The 20,449-nt window shown below is 52.0% G+C and overlaps 1 protein-coding gene across 27 annotated transcripts in view; it reads left to right on the forward strand.

Annotated features, from left to right (window-relative positions):
* Positions 1–17,246: 17,246 nt before the first annotated feature.
* Positions 17,247–20,449, forward strand: part of ZNF185 (zinc finger protein 185 with LIM domain) — a 66,934-nt gene continuing 63,731 nt past the window's right edge. For 16 of the 27 annotated variants that reach the window (XM_070604488.1, XM_070604490.1, XM_070604497.1 and 13 more), the window contains exon 1: positions 17,265–17,435. The gene's annotated coding sequence lies outside the window, so the exon portion shown is untranslated. Of the gene's footprint in view, positions 17,436–20,449 lie in introns of all 27 variants that reach the window. The other 11 variants (XM_070604492.1, XM_070604496.1, XM_070604509.1 and 8 more) reach the window with 3 other exon arrangements.

The raw sequence follows: 20,449 nt of genomic DNA on the forward strand, positions 1-20,449 counted from the left end.
AATTAAAAGTTCCCGCTCAACACACACAAATGGTGGTCAATTTTATGTGCCAACTTGACTAGGCTACAGTCCTCAGCTGCTCACTCTCCTAAGTGTTGTAGGAAGGTATTTTCTAGACATGATAAAAGCCCATAGTCAATTGACTTTAAGGGAGATTATCCTGGATGATCTGGGTGAGGCTGGTTCAATTCATTGAAAGGCATTAAGAGCAGAGCTGAGGCTTCCTCAATGAAGAAATGGCCCCTGCGATGGCAGCTCCAGCTCCAGCCAGAGAGTTTCAGCCCTACAGATTTCAGGCAGCCCCCACCATAATGTAAGCCAATTCTTGGCAATAAATCTCTTTATATATCTCCTACTGATTCTGCTGCTCTGGTTGAACCCTGACTGCTACAACTCCCCCTAAACAAAACCCCCAGGCCCAGAGGGTTTCAGTAGTGAATTCTACCAACCATTCAAGGAAAATATTCCAGTCTTACAAAAACAATACTTTCCAGAGCCTAGGAAAAGAAGGAGGGTGCCCTAATCAGAACAGAATAGAAAAGGAAAATGACAGACCAATCTCCCTTATGAGCATAAATGCAAAAAAAAAAAAAACCTCAACAAAATATTAGCCAAGTGAACATAGTCAAAGCATCTTATATCATGACCAAGGGTGTTGGCACAGGGGTGGAATTGCAATCTAAGTCTTGCAGGGCCAACTAATATTAATATAAATAGCGAAATTCAATTTGAGAACAGTAGCACACCAACAAACTTTCAAATGAAATGCATTTTATTTTATTTTATTAAAGATTGGCACCTGAGCTAACATCTGCTGCCAATTTTCTTTTCTTTTTTTTTCTTCTTCCTCTCCCCAAAGCCCTCTAGTACACAGTTGTATATTCTAGTTGTGGGTTCTTCTGGTTGTGCTATTTGGGACGCCACCTCAGCATGGCCTGATGAGCAGTGCTAGGTCTGCGCCCGGGATCCGAACCAGTGAAACCCCGGGGCGCCAAAGCAGAGCGCACGAACTTAACCAGTCAGCCACGGGGCCGGCCCCAAAATGCATTTTAAATCAATGTGCACATCCTTCAATTATCTTCATATCCTTGGTATCTTTGACACCTTCATGCCCCAGGACCCAAGGCTGAGAAACCAGGTTGAGGAAGGTTCGTGGCCCCACTAATGCTTTGGCTCCACCCTTGCATTACTCTCCTGAAACTCCCCGCCCCACCCTGCACGCCTCACTAGAGAGAGCCACAGTCCTCAATCTTTGAGGCACACTTGAGTCTCCAGGGACATTTGTTATAAATGTGAATTGTCAGCCCTCATCTCTAAGCTCACAATTAGGAGCTCTGGGGGTGGAGCCTGGGCTATGTTTCAAAGGTTATCCCATCCCCTCCTATCCTGCAGCTTGAGAAAGGCTCCTCTCAAGATAAGCTTTGACCTCCAACCTGACAAGGGAAATAGAAGCCATCAACCGTAAAGTCCCTCAGCACCCCACTCATGAGGGTGAGTGGCATCCACACCTGTGTGCTGTCCCTTCCAGGGCTCCTGCTGAGCCACCATGCCATGTCCCCCTGCCCCATCACCAAAGACATCCATGGAGCATTTCCTGGGGGGGAGGGGGGGCTGGTGAAGTGTAGTCCTCACTCTCCTTGCAAGCCACTGGATATTCAATGTCAGGCTGCCCAAATGCAAGTCACCCTCTGATCTTTCTGGAAATATCCTGCTAAAAGCCAATCACATGCTTTCTTTCAAATGTGGCACTTTGCTCGTGTGTTTAAACTCTGGCATAAGTAGCAGATTGCGTCAGCTCCTCTTATATTTAAAGGCTGCAGGATTACAATAGTTTAATTTTGATCAAAGGAAGAAAGCCTCCTTACAAAATGGCTGAAAGAAGGAGGGCCAAGACCCCAAAGAGGATATTCCCAGGATACCTACTAACAGAGGCACACAGCCTGGCACATAGTAACCCTTCAGCAAATATTAGCTTCACTATTGGTGTGACTAGCGAGGCTCCCACAAATGCCTCCAGATTCCTGATTCTGCATGTAACTAGCTAATTGAGCAGTTAGGATCCAGTGGAGTAACAGATGTAGAAGTTAGGAGCCCAGGCTAGAGTGAGACAGCCCAGGCTCAAATCCCAGCTTCACCACTCACTAGCTGTATGACCTTGGCCCACTGTCTCCTCATCTGTGAAATGTGGATAACCAGAGTATTTACCTCTTAGGGATGCTGTGACGATGGCACGAGATTTCCAGTAAAGTGCTTGGCACTGCGCCCAACATAAAAAGCATTAAATAAATGTCAGCTACTGGCATACAGCTAATCACTCCCTTCAACCAAGCATCCTTCAGAAGGTTTTGGAAGTTCCTCCTCTCTTGGTTATTGAAACTCAGAGCAGATTAAGAGGTCAATCTCAGACTCGATTTAACCTCCACCCCAGCCCAGCGCAGCCTCCCTGGGACCCTGGCTGCTCTAAGTGGAAGGTGAAAGGGCTGCTCTGAGACCTTCCTGCCTCTGTGCCCTCTTTGGGAAGATTCAGGAATGCTGACTCTTTCACGGGGGAGTTGGGAGCTCTTTTGAAGGTTCTTTGAAGGCCTCTTCATTGTCAGTCCCCTGTCTTGGACAAGCCAGCCCCTGCTTTCCTTTCTCCCCTGGTTGGGAGAGGAGTGGGTCTAGGGAGGGGCTGTGGCAGTGGCTGGTGGCAATGGCAAGGCCTATATTGCCACCTTTTGTACGTCCTGGTGGGAAGTATCTGGCCATGACTGTTAGTGGCCGTCTTTAGACTGTGAGAGCACTTAATGCCTTGTGTTCTTAGCGGAATAAAGTGCCTGGCTCTTAGTGGGGATGAATCCTTTGTGAATGGCCCCTGGCGCCATTTTGAGTGCAAGCAGGTCAAACCCAGTGGACATGCCAATCTTCCTCTGCCATACTCACTCCTCCCTGCTCAGGCTGGCTTGAATAGGTTTCCACGTCTCGCATCTGGATGAGTCTTGACAAACGTGACCGCTGACGCCTAGTCTCTGACTCTTTCTTCACAGGCTCTTTCCTCATGGGGGATCCCTTTCAGTGGAGCTGAGTGGGGCTCCTCCCTGGCCTTCCTTATCATTCTACACACACTCAACCCTTCACATACTACCTAGGTGATGCCCTGCCTTCTGCCCCCACACTCCTGGCCTCCACCCTGAATAGTCCCTCTGAGGCCCAGCCCTGTAATATCTTGGTGTTATCTCATCTTCTCCACTTGGTTGTCACACGGGCCTCTCAGTCTCGCTGTCTCCCAAACCAACTTCATTACCTGCCCCTCAGGATGGCAGTCCTGAAGACAGAATTCCTACCCCATTCTCTTCCTCAAGTATTTCATGTGACTTCTCTAATTCCTGAATAAGAGATTTGTATGAGTAACTGAAGCAAGCAGGCACCTTCTCTCTCTCTTTCTCTCATTCCCAGTCCAAGCTCCCTCTGTTTTAACACACACCAAACAGCTAATCTTCTCTTTGTGGATGGGTCAAACAGTTTAGCTCCTGTGAACCAAGAGAGGAGAGGGCTGGTGGGGGGCCTCTCTTGTCAAAGCTGGGAGTAAGGGCCGGGGAAAGGGGAGATGAAAGTATATCCCAGCCACATAAGAACGTTTCTGCTGGTGCAAAAAACCTACGTCAAAGTGGCCACAAGATGAGCTAATAGGAGACAGATGAATGTGACTCCACATTTCCTTAGCTTTCTGTGGAGTCTTGACTTCACAGGGGCAGACCAGCCCCTGCCCTTTTCCTGATCCTTTCCCCTCCTTCTCAAGCTCCTGGAGCAGGAGCCCCACCCCCCCCCCACCCCACCCCGCCCCACCCCGCTCCAGTTTAGGGTTGGTTTGTGGCATTTGAGATTCTTATCTTCCTTCCATTATTTTGAAGCACATGCTGACCTGTCTTCCCCTGCCCCCGCCCCCCTGCCTTTTTCCCTGGGGAAATAGAATAAAGGAATAAAGACTTATTCATCTGGAAAAAAACTGCTGTGAGTCTAACTTTTACACATAGGGAATAAACTGCAAAGAACCTTGATCTGATGCATTTCACTGACAGATTTCCTCCTGCCTTCCCTCTCTCCCTCTTTTTGCAAACATTGACAGAGCAGCCCACATCCCCTGTGGGCACAGCCAGGGGCCGAGACTGTGGCCTGAAGGAGCTCTCAGGCCCCCCAGGAAAACATGGTTTCGCCTTCCACCTCTGCACCTCCTTCCTTGGAAATCCCATGTAAATGGCTCTTCTCCAGTCTACCCTTCCCAGGACAGTCTCTTTCAGTTTTCCCCTACCAGCCCTCTGCCCTCTCCCTACTGGCTCCTACTCCACCCCAGTGGCTCCTCCTCCCTCTGGCACTAGTTGTTGCCTCAGGACTCAGTGACTTGTTAAGCCTCTTAGGCATCTTTGTCTCCCCTACCAGACCGAGCCACCTGGGACCTGGGACTGGCTCAAGGCAGGCACTTGGGACATATGCAAGGGCCAGCTCTGGATGGAAGCCTGCCTCCAGATGTCCTTTCCCTCTGTCCTGTATCACAGGGAGGGGGGCAGGGCATGGGGCTCAGGGGGTGCTTCTGGGGGAACTTCATACAATCCTATACAATTTTGATATTTTAGAGCAAGCATATATAACTTCTAAAACGTAATTTTTAAAAGCACAATTTAACTTGTTTTTAAAACGCACAAAGTATTTACTGGCCTCCTACTTGTGAATAAATATTATCCCCACACAAACGTTAAGAGTGGCCAGATGCAGTAATCCTGCAAGGACAGCTAAAGGCTGGTTCTGTCTGTTGTCTGGGGTTGCTGGAGCTCTGTGAGGTCCCACCACTGGGTTTCAGCTTTTGTTTTGTGTGGCTGTTTTGTTAAAGAGATAGTGTACATCTGAGAGAGTGTCACCTTCTCCAAGCCCCTCCCTGGGGAGGGGCCTTGAGTTTCGAAACTTGGGCATTTGCAAAATGGCATCTCCGTTTTCTTTCTCTACTGGAGATGATCCCGTTCTATTGGCCCAGCACTTCCTGAGCGCACAGTGTGTGCCAGGCCCCAGGCCTGTTATGAAGAGGCCAGGAAGAAATGGGAGCCGGTTTCTGCCTTCTAGAGCTCACAGGCTGTGGGGGAGACAGAGGAAAACCACATGACGATCAGATCATGTGCTCCGTGAAAGGACTGAGCCATGTGTGTTGACGTGGCAGTCGCCAATAGCTCAGAGGGACTACTGTGAGGAGGAAGCATCCCCTTTTGGTGGCCTTCGAGAAAGTACAACTATAGACAGTTCCCATTGTACATCCAGCCCTTGCTGTGTGAAGTCTTTGTTTTAGATCAAATTAATTTTTTCTCAGTTTGGGGTGACCCCTGACTCTGCCATACAAGTGTGTTGTAAATGAGTTCACGTTCACTATCTCTACAGCTTTCTGATTTTGTCAACTTTATTTCTTCCTAGCTCTGACTTTTACAGACTTAAAAGTGCTTCATTCGAAAGACAGGTTGTTCACTATTGGAGCTTGCCCACCTCTGACAGTCAGTCAGTTCCATGGCTGTGTCAATGGTTCCTCTCTGGGGGCCTGACCTCTCCTTCCAGCAGAGATGGTGGGGGAGCCCACAGCTGCAGGCTTTATAGGGGTGACACGTTGCTCTTGGCTCAAGGCAGCACCTAGAAGCAGGAGGAACTCTCTCCTGGGCAGCCCAACGACTGGCCCTGGCTCCGCAGTTCCAGAGCTCCTGGGACAGAGGAGGTCTGACACAACTTGAGTGGGCTCCTTGTGAAGTCTCTGGGGCCTCAAGCACATCGAGGTGGGCTAGGCAGCCAGCAGCAGCAGCAGGGGCAGGCAGGGTTGGCTTGGGTGTTAAGAATAGCTCTTTTTTCTTTTTCTTTTTATTAGTGTTTTTTTTATTATTATGAAAGTAATACACTGTCGTAAAAATTGCAAGATTACAGAATGGAATAAAGGGAAAACTCAAAGTACCTTCCCACTCAGCCCACACAAACCCACTGCCTGGAAGCAGCTGCTCTCATCAGTTTCATGTGAAACTTTCCAGATACTTTCTAGCATAAACAAACAGAAGTATAAGAAGGTATTTTTTAAATCTCTTTTTTAAAGAAAAAAGAGATATGCACATTTTTTAAAAAATCAAACATTACAGAAAATTAAAAAAAAAAGAAAGAAAGTAAAGGCAACTCAAGACCCATCTCCTAGAGATAACCAGTGTTAACATCCTCCGAGGTGTTTCTCAATGCCTTCGGACAATTTTACAGAAATGAAATCACGCTATACACGCTGTTGTGTATCATGTGTAAACTGCTTTTTCCCTCATGTTCAACATTATATTACAGGTATTTTCCGTGTCCATAACTACAGACCCATAATCATCATCTCGATCAGCCACATGTTATCGTATTGTAAAATTTGAACATACCTATAGATGGATACCTAGATTGTTACCAATTTTTTAATATCATAAACAGCGTTGCAATGGGCATACTTGTCCTTATGTTCCTCCCCACCCACCCCATGCATTTACCACCTGAGGACAAATTGGGGTAATACAGCTCAGAAAGGCAATGAGCTAACAATTTGTATCCACTGCATTGGCAACAGTAACACATCTGACAACATCAAGTGTTAGCAAGGATGTGGAGCACTGGGCACTCTCACACATTGCTGATAGGAAGGAAAGTCCATGTTCTGCTGTCAGGACACACAGGTTATATTCTATGACCCAGCATTTCCACTCCTGGGTGTAATAGACCCCAGAGTTGTGGATCTCCAAGTGTGATTTCCCCCACCAGTAGCATCAACATCACCTGGGATCTTGTTAGAAATGCGAATACATTCTGAGCCAAATTGGGAACTCTAGGGGTGAGGTCCAGCACTCTGGGTTTTAATAAGCCCTCCAAGGAGACTCTGATGCCCACTAAAGTTTGAGAACCACTTAATCTAGAGAATCTCTCACCCATGTGCTCAGGAGATGTGTACAAGAATGTTCAGAACAGCGTTGTTCTTAACAACTAAACAACCAGAAACTCACCAAATGGTGGCGATGGGGAGAAGTGGCCCCCATCTTGTGTATAGTGGTAGATTTCTGAATCTATTGGGAAGGTGGGGCTGAAGGATTTCCTGATGGGTCTGATGTGAGGAGTGAAAGTGAGGAGTCAAGGATCGCATCAAGGCTTTTGGCTCAAGCCACTAGAAGGATGGCATGGCTGTCAACTTTGGCGGGGACAGCTGTGGGAGGAAGGAGTTTGGAAGGGCTGATAAAGAGTTTGGTTTGGGACACCAAGTACACTGCCTGATAGCTATGCAAGTGGAGATATTGAATAAGCCTTGTGATATAGGAATCTGGAACTCAGGGGAAAGGCCTGAGTTGGAGATGTAAGTTTGGGACTCAGCAGCCTTCAGATGGTACTTAAAGACACGAGGTGGATAGAAATCACTGTGGAAATGAGTACCATAGGGAAGAGTCCCCCAAAGTTAGGGGATTGGACAAGGGGGGGAAATGAAAAGGGGCCAAAGGAGACTTAAAAGGAGCCAGTGAGGTAGGAGGGAAACCAGGAGAGTGAAGTGTCCTGGAAGTGAAGAGAAAAGTGTTTCCACATGGAGTGTTTCCTGTGTCAAATGCTCCTGACATGTCCAGGCAAATGAGAACTGAAAACTGACTGCTGGATTTAGCAACATGGAGAACACTGGTGGCTCTGACAAAAGCTATTTCTGTGGAGTGCTGGGAGTGAGATAGAAAGAAAGAACTAGAGACAGGGAGTGTAGATAATTCTCTCCATGATCGTTGCTGAGGAGAAAAGGGGAAATAATTGGAGAGTAGCTGGAGGGGAAGACGTGATCAAGAAAAAGTTTTTTTTTATGGTGGGAGGAATTACAGCATGTTCGCATGCTGATCAGAATGTTCCAGCCAAGGGGAAATAATTGATGACCCAGGAGAAAGGGAGAAATGTTAGCGGGATGTCCCTGAGTAGGTGGCAGGAGATGGGATCAAGGGCACAAGCAGAGAAGTTGGCCTTTCATCCGAAGCCAGGACAGGTCATCCCGAGTACCAGGACAGAAGGCAGAAGGTGAAGATAATGGTGCTGGCTGGTGGGTAGATGCTTATATGCATCACATTTTATATAATATATGTGTATACCTTTTTATATATGTATCAGATAATAAAAAGAATGTGTAAATGTTGGTGTTGCTGGGTCAAAGGGAGTCTTCATCATTTGTTGTGTTACATATTTCTAGATCACCATCCCAGAAAGGTCACAACAACTAATACCCCCACCCCTAGGGCCCCTGGGACACGAGGGTGACCACGTTCCCACACTCCAGGTAACCCAGGCTTTCGCAGAGATCCATTTTAACTTTCGCATATCAGAGGGAGGGGTGGGAATAGTTGACTGCATTGCATTTCATTCATGTTAATGGACCCATTTTCCTATTGCTTGCTTTGAAAGAAGCCCTTTTTTATTTTAGGAAGAGTAAGCCTTTTGCTTTCATATTCGTGCAAATAACTCATCCTCGTTTGTCTTTTGTCTAATGACAGTTATGGTGGGTTTTGCCATACAGAAGTTTTTAATTTCTCTGTCTCTTCTTTTATGGTTTCTGGTTTTCATGACATACTGAGAAAGGCCGTCCCCACCCCAGGATTCCTTCTAGTACTTTTATGGTTTCACTTTTTTCACATTAAATTTCTGAGCCATCTGGAGTTTATTTTGGTGTGGAGTGTGAGGTAAGAAATCCAGCTTGTTTTTCCACATGGCCAGTTGTTCCAACATCATCTATTGAATGATACATTTTTAATCTACGGATTCGAAATGCCACCTTGATCATACACTGCATTTGAAATTAACTTTTATCCCTTCCTTCATTCATTTGGCAAATATGTCTTGTGTGCCCACTCAGGCGCCATACCAGGTGCTTGGGTGAGTGGGTGAGCATGAGACATGTTTCCTGCATCTAGGAGGAAGGGAGGAGAGAGACAGGAGACAGTGATTCTGCAGGGTCATGAGTGCTGGGGCAGAAGGGCAGCTCAGGAAGTGACACTTAACTGGGTCTTGGTGGTTAGGGACGACTTCCTGCCAGAGGTGTGAGCATAGAAGGAGTTAACCAGGGCAAGGGACCTCGGTCAACACTGAGATTTAGAGACAGAGAACAAGGCTTATGCGGGTATTGGGGATCGGCAAGAAGTCCAATATGGCTTCAGTGTGATGAGAGCTTGGAGCCTGAGAGTTAAGAGAAGAGGCTGAAGCCACAGCAGAAACCAGACCTGGAGGGGGAGAGGGGAAGAGAAGTCTCAGATGGCACCATAGTTTCTGGCTTGGACAGCTGGGGAAATGGAGTCTTCTTATCACTCAGACTGAGAGCACAGGGGGAGATGGCTCTGGCTGATTCGTGGGGCCAGAGTGGAAGCCAGGGGAGCAGGGAGGATGTGAGCGAGGACGCTGGCCTGGAGTCGGATGGTGGCAGCAGTGGAAGCGGGCAGAAGTGGTCGGGCTCTGGGTGTATTTTGGAGGTAGAGCTGCAATCAGGACTTGCTGACTTATTGGATGTAGGAGGTGAGAGAAAGAAAGAACATCAAGTTAGCCACCTAAGCCTTTGGCCTGCACATCTGGGCGTGCCACAGATGGAGATGAGGAAGACCTAGAGAATTTTGGAGGGTGTGGAGTAGGGAATAAGAGATTTGTTTGAGCATGTTTAGATTGAATCGACCCTTAGACATTGTAGGGGAGGAGAAAGGTTTCCTTAACCCTCTTGGGATCCCTGGCTAGGTCTGAAAATTACACTGACAAAGACAGATTAACAGGAGAAAAGCATACACATTTATTTAATATAAGTTTTACGTGACACAGGAGACTTCATAAGGAAATGAAGACCCCCAAAAATGATTAAACCTGAGTGTTTTTGTACTAGGTTTGATGAAGAGTGGAAAGTGGTGGAAAGATATGATTGGACAGAGTTTGAACTAAGTGTAGTAAACTGGTGCAAAGTCAGAGAGGCCTGTTTGGTTCTTCTTGGCATCCCCCTATCTTGGAGACAAGGATGCCCCTTTCCTCTGGGTATGAGGAGGACACCTCTCACATGAGGGTCTTATGACCTGCTTCAGAGGAGAAGGATGAGGAGGTCAGAGAGAAATTCCTGCTTCTACCATTTTCTCAAACTCTTTCATCTTAAAATATTCAATATGCCAAGGTGCCATGTTTGGGGTAGCATGTCCTAAACCCCATCAACATCCATGTGGTGATTTCACTGAGCATCTCTCCATGTAACAAGCTCTATTCTTAGTACTTTCTATGTGCTATCCCATGTAACCTTCACAATAACCCCAGGGGGTAGATGCTGGTATTCTCACCTCTGTTGTACAGATGAGATGTGAAAACCCAGAGAGACTGAGTAACTTGCCCAAGGTCACACAGCTATTAATTGACACAGCCAGGATTTGGACCCAGACAGTCTGGTTCCAGAGTCTGTGTCCCTAACCTTCAATACCTCCAGATAAATGGAGTGTCAGGGAAGCCAAGAGAAGCATGTTCTTCCAGAATGAGGGAGTGATCAACTGTGGTTAAGAGGTTAAGTGAGGGCAGGAAGTGAGCACCAGATTTGGCAACCTGGAGATCATTGGTAACCTTAACAAGAACAATTTTAAGGGAGTGGTAGGGATGAAATCCTAATGGGAATGGGTTTATGAGAGAATGGGAGGAGAAGAAGTAGAGACAGTGAGTCTAGACTAGAACTCTTTCATGGAGTTCTGCTCAGTAGAGGTGCAGAGAAATGGCACACTAACCAGAGGTGGGAGTGGGGTCAAGTGAGATTCATCTTTTTTTTTTTTTTTTTACTGTTCATGAGAGTGCTCCAAATGAAATGGACATTCTTATGACACAGATGAGAAAGGCATAATTACAAAGAGGGCAGTTCTCGTGAAGGTGAGAAGGGGTGGGATCCAGGAATTTGTATTGGCGCCATTCTGCACGGTTGTGTAACCTTCATCACCTTGGGGCAGACATGAAGAAAACAGATGTTTAGATTTGTCCAGATCTGACGCCGTGTCAGGTGGAGGTGACAGAGGGACAGTGGAGCAAGGAAGATTAGGATATTGACAAGAGAGCTGTTGAAGTGATGGGCCATTGACTCTAGGCTGGTTGGGGAGGGAAGTGAAGAGAGAAGAGGGCTAAGGGATGGGAAGAGAGTAGAGGAGTCAATGGATGAGAGGGCCCCATGAACTGGAAAGATAGTTCTGGCTTTCCTTCATCAGGAAGCAGTTGAACAAGCCCACTAGAAAGAGAAGAGGTAGGGATCAGAAAGCAGAAGTCCTGCAATAGAGATTCTGGAGGTGACGGCAGGATGTAGGCTGTGCTTATGGAAAGAGGTGGCTGCAGTGGAGTTGACAGTGTCTTCGGAGATGTCAAGGTCAAAGAACTGGGAGGTCTGAAGGTTAGGGGTGGATGGTGCACAGGTGTGGATGCCAGAGTCACACACTCACTGCTCCACCCCATTGCTGTCCTGCCCCATCCTCCTAATAACTTTTTCACATCGAGTGAGGTCTGGGTGGAAAAGAAGAATGAGCCCAGTGCAAAGACTTGCCTGAACTTTGGATGAAGCCTCGAAGGAGGAGAGGTTTTCATCCAAGGGCAGAGTAGTCTATCCAGAAGTAGATGAGGTGTGGGAGAAGGGAGAGCCTCCTCTGGGTGGGGCTGCAGGGAGACCTTGCTTAGTGGAGACGGCCTGGCTTCGGTTAGGGAGGGAGTGGAGGCCTTTCCTCTAAGAAGTGGAACAGCTAGAGCGGCGCTGTCCAATGGAATTTTCTGCCATGATGGAAATGTTCTCTATCTGTGCTGTCATGACAGGAGCCACTGGCCTCATGGGTTATTAAGCACTTGAAATTTGGCTATTGTGACTGAGGAACTGAATTTTCAATCTTATTTCGTTGTAATTCATTTAAATTTTAATAGCCACATGTGGCTAGTGGCAACTGTCATGGCCAGTGGAGCTGTGGAGATACGTGCTGGTTAGGGAGCTGCAGACCTGAAGGTCACAACAGGGGCAGATGGGGGAGGAAATGGAGGGATGGAGCCTAGCGCCATTTGGTTGAGTTCACAGTCCCCAAGTACAGGTTACTGGAGCCAAGTGGAATGGACAGGGGCCAGGGGCACCACCCCCGAATCCAGGCTGGTTTGATCCTTTGTGATGAGAGCCAGCCCCTTCCCTGTGTGCTGAAAAGATCTGAGTTTCCACCAAGGGGGGCTTTGGCCAGCAGCATCTTGGTCCTGCTCAGGTGGAGGAGGAGGCAGCTTCTGAAGTGTTCTCCCCTCCAGTCTTTCAAAGGCTGCTCCCCTTGAGGAAATCAAAGCAGCTAAACACTCAGAGAGGTTTCTGGAAAAGACTAACAGAGAAGCATATATCCTGCAAGAGGTGAGTCATAGTGACCTGGCTCTTCTGCGTGCAGGAGTTTCCGGGATCCCTTGCATTGCCTCTTCTCAGGTGGGCACTGCCCAAGAACAAGGGTGAGGCTTAACCCAAAGGAACAGATCAGCAGCTCTTGGAGCTAGACAGATTCCCGGTTGTGTGGCCTTGGCTACCCCAGCTAGCCATTTAGCCAGACCAGGCCTAGCAGGGCCCTTGCGTGAGAGCTCCCTCACTGGCCAGACAGATGGAGCTGTTTAGAAGTCAGTTTTCGGTACAGCCTGCAACCCCCTGCAGGTCTCCCAGCCTGGGGCCCCAGTCAGGCCTGTGGGGGCCATACAGACCCCAACACCAACTCTGGCCTTCCTGTTTCTTGAGCAGGTGGTGTCTTCCACATCTTTCCTCTTCTGGATCTGTTCACAACCTCCAGTGGACATCAGTCCTACCAGAGGGTCCCAGGAGCCTGGGCTGCTTCTGGGGCAGCACTGAGGCCTCTGGAAGGCAGGGCTTAGGCCTGGCTCAGGGGAGGGGCTCCCAGCAGGGCCAGACAAGCCTCCAGATTCCCTAGGCTGCTGACAGACCCCGACCCTCAGCATGGCCTCTTGCTGGGAGTGGCTGAGCTCAGGGGATGAGGGGGCGCTGGGCAGGGAGCCCACTGTCTCCTCCTCATGACTTCCCTTCCTCCTCATCCCACGAGCCTCCTTGCCGGCCAACTGTACTAAAACTCCGGAAAACCATGGCGGGGAGGTTTTCCAATTAGAACATTCTTTTTCCGATCTGTGGATGATTCTTAAAGCAGCAGAAAAGCCATTCTTCAGGGCATGCGGGGATTATCTGCCAGCAGGCCTTGGCTCAGCTTGTGCGCTCGTGCTCTGGAGGCCTGGCCTGGGGCTGCTTCAGGGCCCGAGACAAAAGACGGGCTGCATTCTGGGGCATCAGGTCACACAGGCCAAGATTGATGGCAGAATGTTTCCTGGACTTATTCAAAGTAGTAGATTCCAAAGGCAGCGAGGAGTCCAGGCTGCAGGGGTGGGAGATGTCACCATGGCTGGGAACAGGCCTGTCTGCACGACCTCCCTGCTCCCAGTGGGGCCGCCGTGCACAGAGCAAGAACTCCCCAAGCATGGATTCTGTCCCAGGGAGCTGAACTGATCTGCCTTCCCCGCCAGACTGGGAGCTGCTCCAAGCCAGGGTTGGGTCCGACTGGTCTCTGGGTGGGGTGGAGGTGGCGTTGCAGCGGGGGACAGGAGGCCCCAAGGGGGCATTTGGTGAGTGAGAGTATGCCTGCGTGCCAGGGAGGGGGACCAGCCCCTTCATCAGGAGTGCAGGTTGAGGGTGGGGCAAGGGCCCCCAAAGGCAAGACCAGGCAGGTGGGGTCTCACCCCATGCACTGAGGGGTTGGACCAGCTCCCAGCAACCTGGAAAGCTGGTTACAGATGCAGAGGTCTGGCCCTGCAAGTTTGGGGCTCCGTAGGGGCCATTGTGGGTGCAGCCACGCCTGGAGACCCCTGTCCCCAGGGGACCCACCCTGCTTGGAGCTGGCAAAGTCATCTAGCAAGTGGAAACTGGTTAAAGAGCTTAAGACGATGAAGCGGCAGGGCGGGCCCTGGAAAGAGGGAGGGAAGGAGGGGATTAGGGTGCAAATAGGAGCCCAGCCCTCCTCACACGTGAACCTGAGCACCCAGCTAGGCAGGGGCTCCATCCAGAGCAACCGGAGCCTTGGGTTTAGTCCCAGCTCTGCCTCAGACTGGCTGTGTGGCCCTGGCTGGATGCCATCCCTCTCTGGGCCTCTGTTTCCCATTTGCATAATGGCAGGGTTTGGGTCAGTTGTTCATCTTCAGTCCCCTCCAGTGTGGGGACACTCTACCTGGATTGGTTTGGGACCCTGACAGCTTTCAGGGAGCACCCACATCCCTCTCCCTTGCCTAGGAACTCTTTGGCTAGACTGATTTGCCTGAATTCTGTTCCCAGCCCTGGAGATCAGAAAGGGGCCTCCCGAGAGCTTAGGAGCCCTGGTGGCCAATTATTTCCGAACAGACACCTGCCCACCTATTCATCTGCTTGCTTCAACCTGGCCTCCCAGAGAATCTGTCTCCACTGCCTGCTCATGAACTATGGCCTCCCTCGGCATGAGGGTTCACCACCCACCCACTCCTGCCTCTAGCAGCCTGACCCCACCCTCAAGGCCACCCTACTTAGAGGCAGCACCTGCCCTCTGTGCGCAGAGCCTTGCCGAGGGCCTGCTTGTTGGTGGGGAGACTGCCCGAGCTGGGGGCCTTCAGGAGCTGGAGGTAGACGCCAAGGCACAAGAGGAGCTGACAGTAGGGAGGGATGGGGCCGAGCTCAGGCCAGGCAGGGATGGAGCCCAGTCTGGGGGCAGCCAGCAGCCACCAGGGTCTTGGCCTTCAAATTCTAGGCCAAAGAGAAGTTACGAAGGAGCCAATGTTGCGACTGAGGGTGGGTGGGAGGTCACCACCAAGGGGACATCTTGTGCAGGAGCCCAGTGGTATGAGAGCACTTGGTGTGTCTGGGTTCAGGTGCCTGAGGGCGAGGAGCCAAAGAGGACTCTGATGAAGTTGGCAGGGGGCCCTGAAGCCTGGCTGAGGTGGCTGAGGGTGGCCCTGGCTGGGGTGGGGGGTTCTGTTGGGGCAGTGAACAGGTGGGTAGGGCAAGGTAGGGCAGGGCAGTTACCATTCGAGTCAAACCCGTTTGTAGGCGAGCTCAGCTGCAGGGCCTGGCAGCCTGGCAAGGAGGGAGGAGTTGAGGGAAGGCTGGTCCCCTTGGCTGGCACAGTTGTGGCAGATCTGGCCTAGGCAGGGGCTGAATCACCTGGGACGTGGGAAGAGCCCCAGACCCCACTCTTGCTTGTGTTCTCTAGCTGGCCCACCCAGACTTAGGGCTCTGGAGCAAGCTTGCCCTTTCCCACTGATGGCCTTGGCAGGGAAAGGCCACCCTCTTCCTCACCCTCACATTTAGTCCATCACTGTGTCCATTACATTCTACCTCTTTAAGCTAGGGACTCTTAAAGGGGAAGGGGGCCCAGAGAGAGGGTATGACACACCCTAGGTCATGTAGTGAGTATGTTTAGGAGCTAGGATGCCAGGGCAAATTCATGGCCACCAGCAGTGTCACCAGAAGGCGTCAGATGCTGGCCATCAGACTGAAAGCAGAAAAATGCTTGTTGGCAAGAGAGAGACACGAACTGAAGTGACTTTATGCACAATCCCCCCACAAACCCCCCCACATACACATATTCACACAGACACAGGGTCACCTCCTCCCTACCTGACGAAGCCCAGGAAGAGAAGGACAAGGGCAGCTTCCAGAGTCTCGATTCCCCCTCAATCCCCTCCGACCCCCTGTGCTGGTCTCCATGGCCTCCCAGAGCTCACCATCCAGAAGAATAAAGGGTGACAATCACTACGCTAGATTGATGTCGTCACAGAGAACTGGGGGAGCACACAGAAGGAAGTGATCCACTCGACTGGGTGGCCCGTGCAGTCAGGAGAGGATTTACGCACACTTGAGCAAAGTTTTGAAGAATGACTAAGAGTTCACCAGCCAGATAAGGGGACAAAGGACATTCTAGGGAGTCTGAGTGCCAGGGGCAAATGTTCCAAGGAGACAGGACTTGTGGTGTATTCAGAAGTCGGAAAGAGGCCAGTGAGGCTGCAGGGTAGTAAACCAAGGGAGAGAGTGGCTGGACCTACAGAGGTGGGTCACTGCAGCTGATCCTTGGGCTCCCTGAAACAGTTTGGCTTTTATCCTGAGAGCAATGGGACAGCATAGAAGAGCTGCAAGCAGGAAAGCACCGTGTAAACTATTAAACTGACTTCTGCTGAGGCTGGATAGGAAGGAAGGCGAGACCAGAGGCAGGGAAATCAGCGAGGATGCTGGTCCTGTGGCCCAGGCCTGGATTAGGGTGGTGGCATTGGGTGTGGACAGAAGTGAATGGATTGGAGGGCCATTTGGGACATAGACGTGGCAGGACCTGAGGAAGGAGGACCCGTTGCCCATCTCTGGAACTGGCTTAACTGTCCCTCACCTGGAGGCTTCCCCTGACTCCCCAGGTAGGGGTAGGGGCTTCTTTTGATGCTCCCTCCATCCTAGCTCTCAGCTCAGTGCCTCACACTTAGCAAGTACTCAGTAAGCATGGATGAATGGCACAAGTACCCAAAAGCACCAATGAATGACACATCAAACTGCACTGGCCCTTGGGGTCTGGATGTGTCTCCCTGACGAGCTTGTGAAATGGACTGGTGTGCTGACAGGATGCTCACTGCTGTGCCTTGGGAACCCCAAGTTCGCCCCAGGATGGCCTTCCAGCGGCCAGGGAGCCGGCTCCCTTATTTTCTTCTCCTTCCTAGCCTCCGGGACTTCCTGCATGATCTCAGCCGCCAGGCCCCCTCCCTCCTCCCCACCCCTGTCTGGGATCTCCATCTGTAAAATGGATCTAGGAACAGTAGTTCTCGACAGAATTAACCCGGAGCATCTGTGGAAGTCATTGGCCCCGAGCGGGGGCCAGATCGCGTCGGGCGCGGGCAGCAGCGCAGCTAGGCAGCCAGGGCCCCTCACGTGGCGGAGGCCTCCCGGCCCGGGGCCGCAAGCCCGGAGGAATTTGCCTGGAAGTTTTCCACCGTGGCAGAGCCTTCTGGAGCTCGCTCTGGGCTCAGCGCGGGGAGCCCCGACCTTGATTTCTCCAGCAGCCCCGCAGGGCGGAGCCGGGAAGGGGCGGGCGGACAGAGGACACTGGCGGGAGAATGTGCGGAATGTGCCAGGCGCATCTACCTACCCCAGGAGAGGGCAGAGGAAGGGGGCCGGCCGAGGGGAGTGGCGAGGGGCGAGGCTCCGGGCGCCCAGAAAACCTGTTTGTTCTCCTGCGGGCGGAGGCCAGTCCGCGCCTCCTCGCCGCCCTGCGCGCTCCCCGCCGCGCCCCGCGCCCCGCGCCCGCCGCCCCGGCCCAGCCCGGCCGGGCGCTGCCTACCCGGGGGAGCCCGAGCTCCGCGCCCGCCCACTGGACCCTCCGCCCGCCCCACGAGCCGGGCACCTGTGCCAGGTAGGGCTGTCGAGTCGCCGTCGGTGCGGCCCGGCAGAGAGGCAGCGGGGACACCGAGGCAATGGGGGAGGGGGAGACCGGCCCGTGCCCAGTTGTGTGACAGGGACAATTCAGGACCTCAGTTTCCCCATCCATAATCCTCACCCGCTCCAAGCATCCTTCCTGGGCTTCCACCGGGGAGGCAGTGCACTTTGGTTTTCTGGTTTTCACTGTGACCTAAGAGACCAACAGAGAGAGGCAGAGAAGGCTGGCCTGGTCCCTCTGTCCTTGCTCTTTCTGGAAGAGGGTTTGATTGTTAATAAATGGCCTGGGGCCAGGGTGCTCTGAGAGTTGATGGCAGGCCTCAAGAATGGGAGAATCTCACATCAGCTAGCTCAACCCATGTCCATGTTATAGATGAGAAAACTGAGGCCCAGAGGCTGGCTCACCTTGGGGCCCAGAGCAGGGGGTTCCTGGGTTGCTTGTAATGAGCATGTGCTGGGCACAGGGCGATCTCGTTGTGGGCCACGGGAAGGTAGCTGCTCAGACAGGAGGCGCCGAATCAAGTGTCGCTGGGTGTTATCGAGTGGATCTGCAGAGAGCGGGCTCTGTGGCTGGATTGTTCTGATGGGGGCAGGGGAGCCAAGAGCCGTGGCCTCTTTGGAAAGGCAGAATGATACTTCACCTGAAAGCTCAGCTCCTCCACCTGCTCTGCTACTTCCAAGCTGGAGACACCTGGGCAGCTCCATCGGTCCAAGGGGGTGACACACCAGGCCACCTCCCACCCAGGGACATCTGAGGTGCGGTAGGAGTTGTGTTCTCACTGAGCCATGTGCACTTAGCCTTGACATTGTGGAAGACTATGCAGCAGCATCTCAGGACCACACTCTGTGAACTCTGAGAGAGAGCCCCTCACATCCCACCCAGCAGTGGTCAAGGCCTCTGGCACCCGGATCCAGTCTTGCCTTGGTCTCATGGCCCTTCAGACTTCTGGTCATGGTACCTGGCTGGGGACGGGGACAGGGTCCCGTGGGCTGATCGGTCTGGACAGTGGGGAGGGGCTCTGGGTTCCCGCTCCCTCCTCAGGAGCTCACATGGAGTTTCGGGGGAAGGCTGGGGGTCCTGCCGTTGCAGGGCCTCCACTGCCTCATCTGAAAAATCAGGGGCAGTTCAGAGGCCCTGCTCACTGCTTAGAAGCAAGTGGCCAGAACACAGATGCACAGGCCAGGGCCCAGCTGTTGGCCTCATCACCCCTAGGCCACCCTGGGATGAGAAGGAGCAGATGCACCTCACCAGCCCTACCTGCTCCTTCCATCGCTTCCCAGCCCCAGCCCTTGTGCCTTCCTGGCCTGGCCTTTGGAAGCCCTGGCCTGGCTGGGGCCTCTGTACTCAGCTGCAAGGAGCTGATGGAAGGCACCCGGCATAGGGCCAGGCTCACAGCAGGTGCTCCAGATCTGTTCGTTTCCACCCTCTGGACACAGGTCAGCGACAGAGGTAGCCCGTGACCATATTGGGTGCTGTGGCTCTGAGTGGAGTAAGCATAAGGGGCTTTGGGAACCTGGAACAGGGGAGCAGCCTTGGCTGGGAGGCTTAGGGAAGGCTTCCTGGAGGAGGAGGGCTTGGAAGCAGGAAGATGATCTCAGCAGCAGCTGCCAGGTCAAGGCCTACACATCCTTTGGGGCTATTTGAGTCTAGCCTCCCCCTTGTTCCTGAAAGACAAAAGCCAGTTCTTCCTAAGCCCCTGTGTGTTCCACCCAGAGCTGGGTACTGGGGACCTGGAGAGAAATCAGATGCAGGCCTTGCCCCGAGGGGTCACAATCTAGTTGAGGAAACAGACAGGCCACTCAGTAAGGAGCTGCCACCTGCGTCGAGATTGTCCACCTCACTTCCTCTTCAACTCAAGTGCAGATTCCAGACAGAGCCCCCCCACCTGAAGGCAGTGACCCCAGGAGCAGCCAACACTTCACCTCAGCCTCCTTCAGCCTGCCTTGTGTTCCTGCATTTCTGCCCAGTGCCCCTGTAGCCTCCTGAGATCTAGCAGGGCAGAGATTTCAGGCCCCCCGCAGTGGGCCCAGGACATGGCCACAGTTGGCATGAGCACCTGATCCCTGAACTATCCTTAGTTGCATGCCAAGAAAAGTCCCAAATCTGGCTCAATGCACTTTGGAAGCTGGAAGCCCACCTTATTCCTTCCCCACTCAGCCTCCACGGGTGACTGAGCCCTTTGGTTTGGATCTTGCTTCAAGCTACAGCCCCCATAAGGCGCCAGCTCATGCGTAACACCCGCTTGCTTTCTGCCTGCTGAGCCCTGTGGCTGCTCCCACTGTCAGGCCCTCCTGGCATGGGATAGGACCATGGCAGGGGAAGAGGAGAGCAACACACATGGCTCCCCAGACTTTGGGCCCCTATGGTTGGGACCCATCGGAGATTCTGCATTCATTCCCACTGTGTCCACAAAGAGCTGGCTGATGCCAGGACAAGGGCAGTGCACCCAGGAGACCCATGCGCCTGAGTGATGCTCAGGAAAGGTTGGCATCATTACTTCTGAGGGTTGGAGAGCTGGCAGGGGACTTGTGAAGCAGAGTGGGGAGATGAATGGTAGTAGGTTGTGTGGTGGGACAGGGAGTTGCCTTTACTGCCTAGTGGCAAGAAAGCTAGCTGCTCGGAGCTTAAACTGGGTTCAAACCCCGGTTCAGCCACTGCCTGGTTGTGCAAACCTGAGCACATCACACCGCCTCTGGAGGCCTCGGTTTGGTCACCTGTGCAGAAGGGTGGCTGAAGCCAGGAGCACCTGCAGCATAGCCACAAGTAGCTGGCGCCTGGCACACAGGTGGTGCTCTGTCAGAGATGTCGGTTGAGCCAGGACCACAGTGTCCCCCTCCAGGGGCCACAGTGGCCAGGGCTGAGGTGGGGCCAGGTTAGGAGGGGTGTGTGCTCCCCACCTGGAGAAAATCAGTTTAAAAATCACTGGTAGTGTGTGCCGATGATTCATTTGGCATCTATCCACAGTTAAATGATCTGCTGCGGAACATTTA

This window comes from Equus przewalskii, chromosome X (assembly GCF_037783145.1).
Source record: "Equus przewalskii isolate Varuska chromosome X, EquPr2, whole genome shotgun sequence".
NCBI classification, from domain to species: domain Eukaryota; kingdom Metazoa; phylum Chordata; class Mammalia; order Perissodactyla; family Equidae; genus Equus; species Equus przewalskii.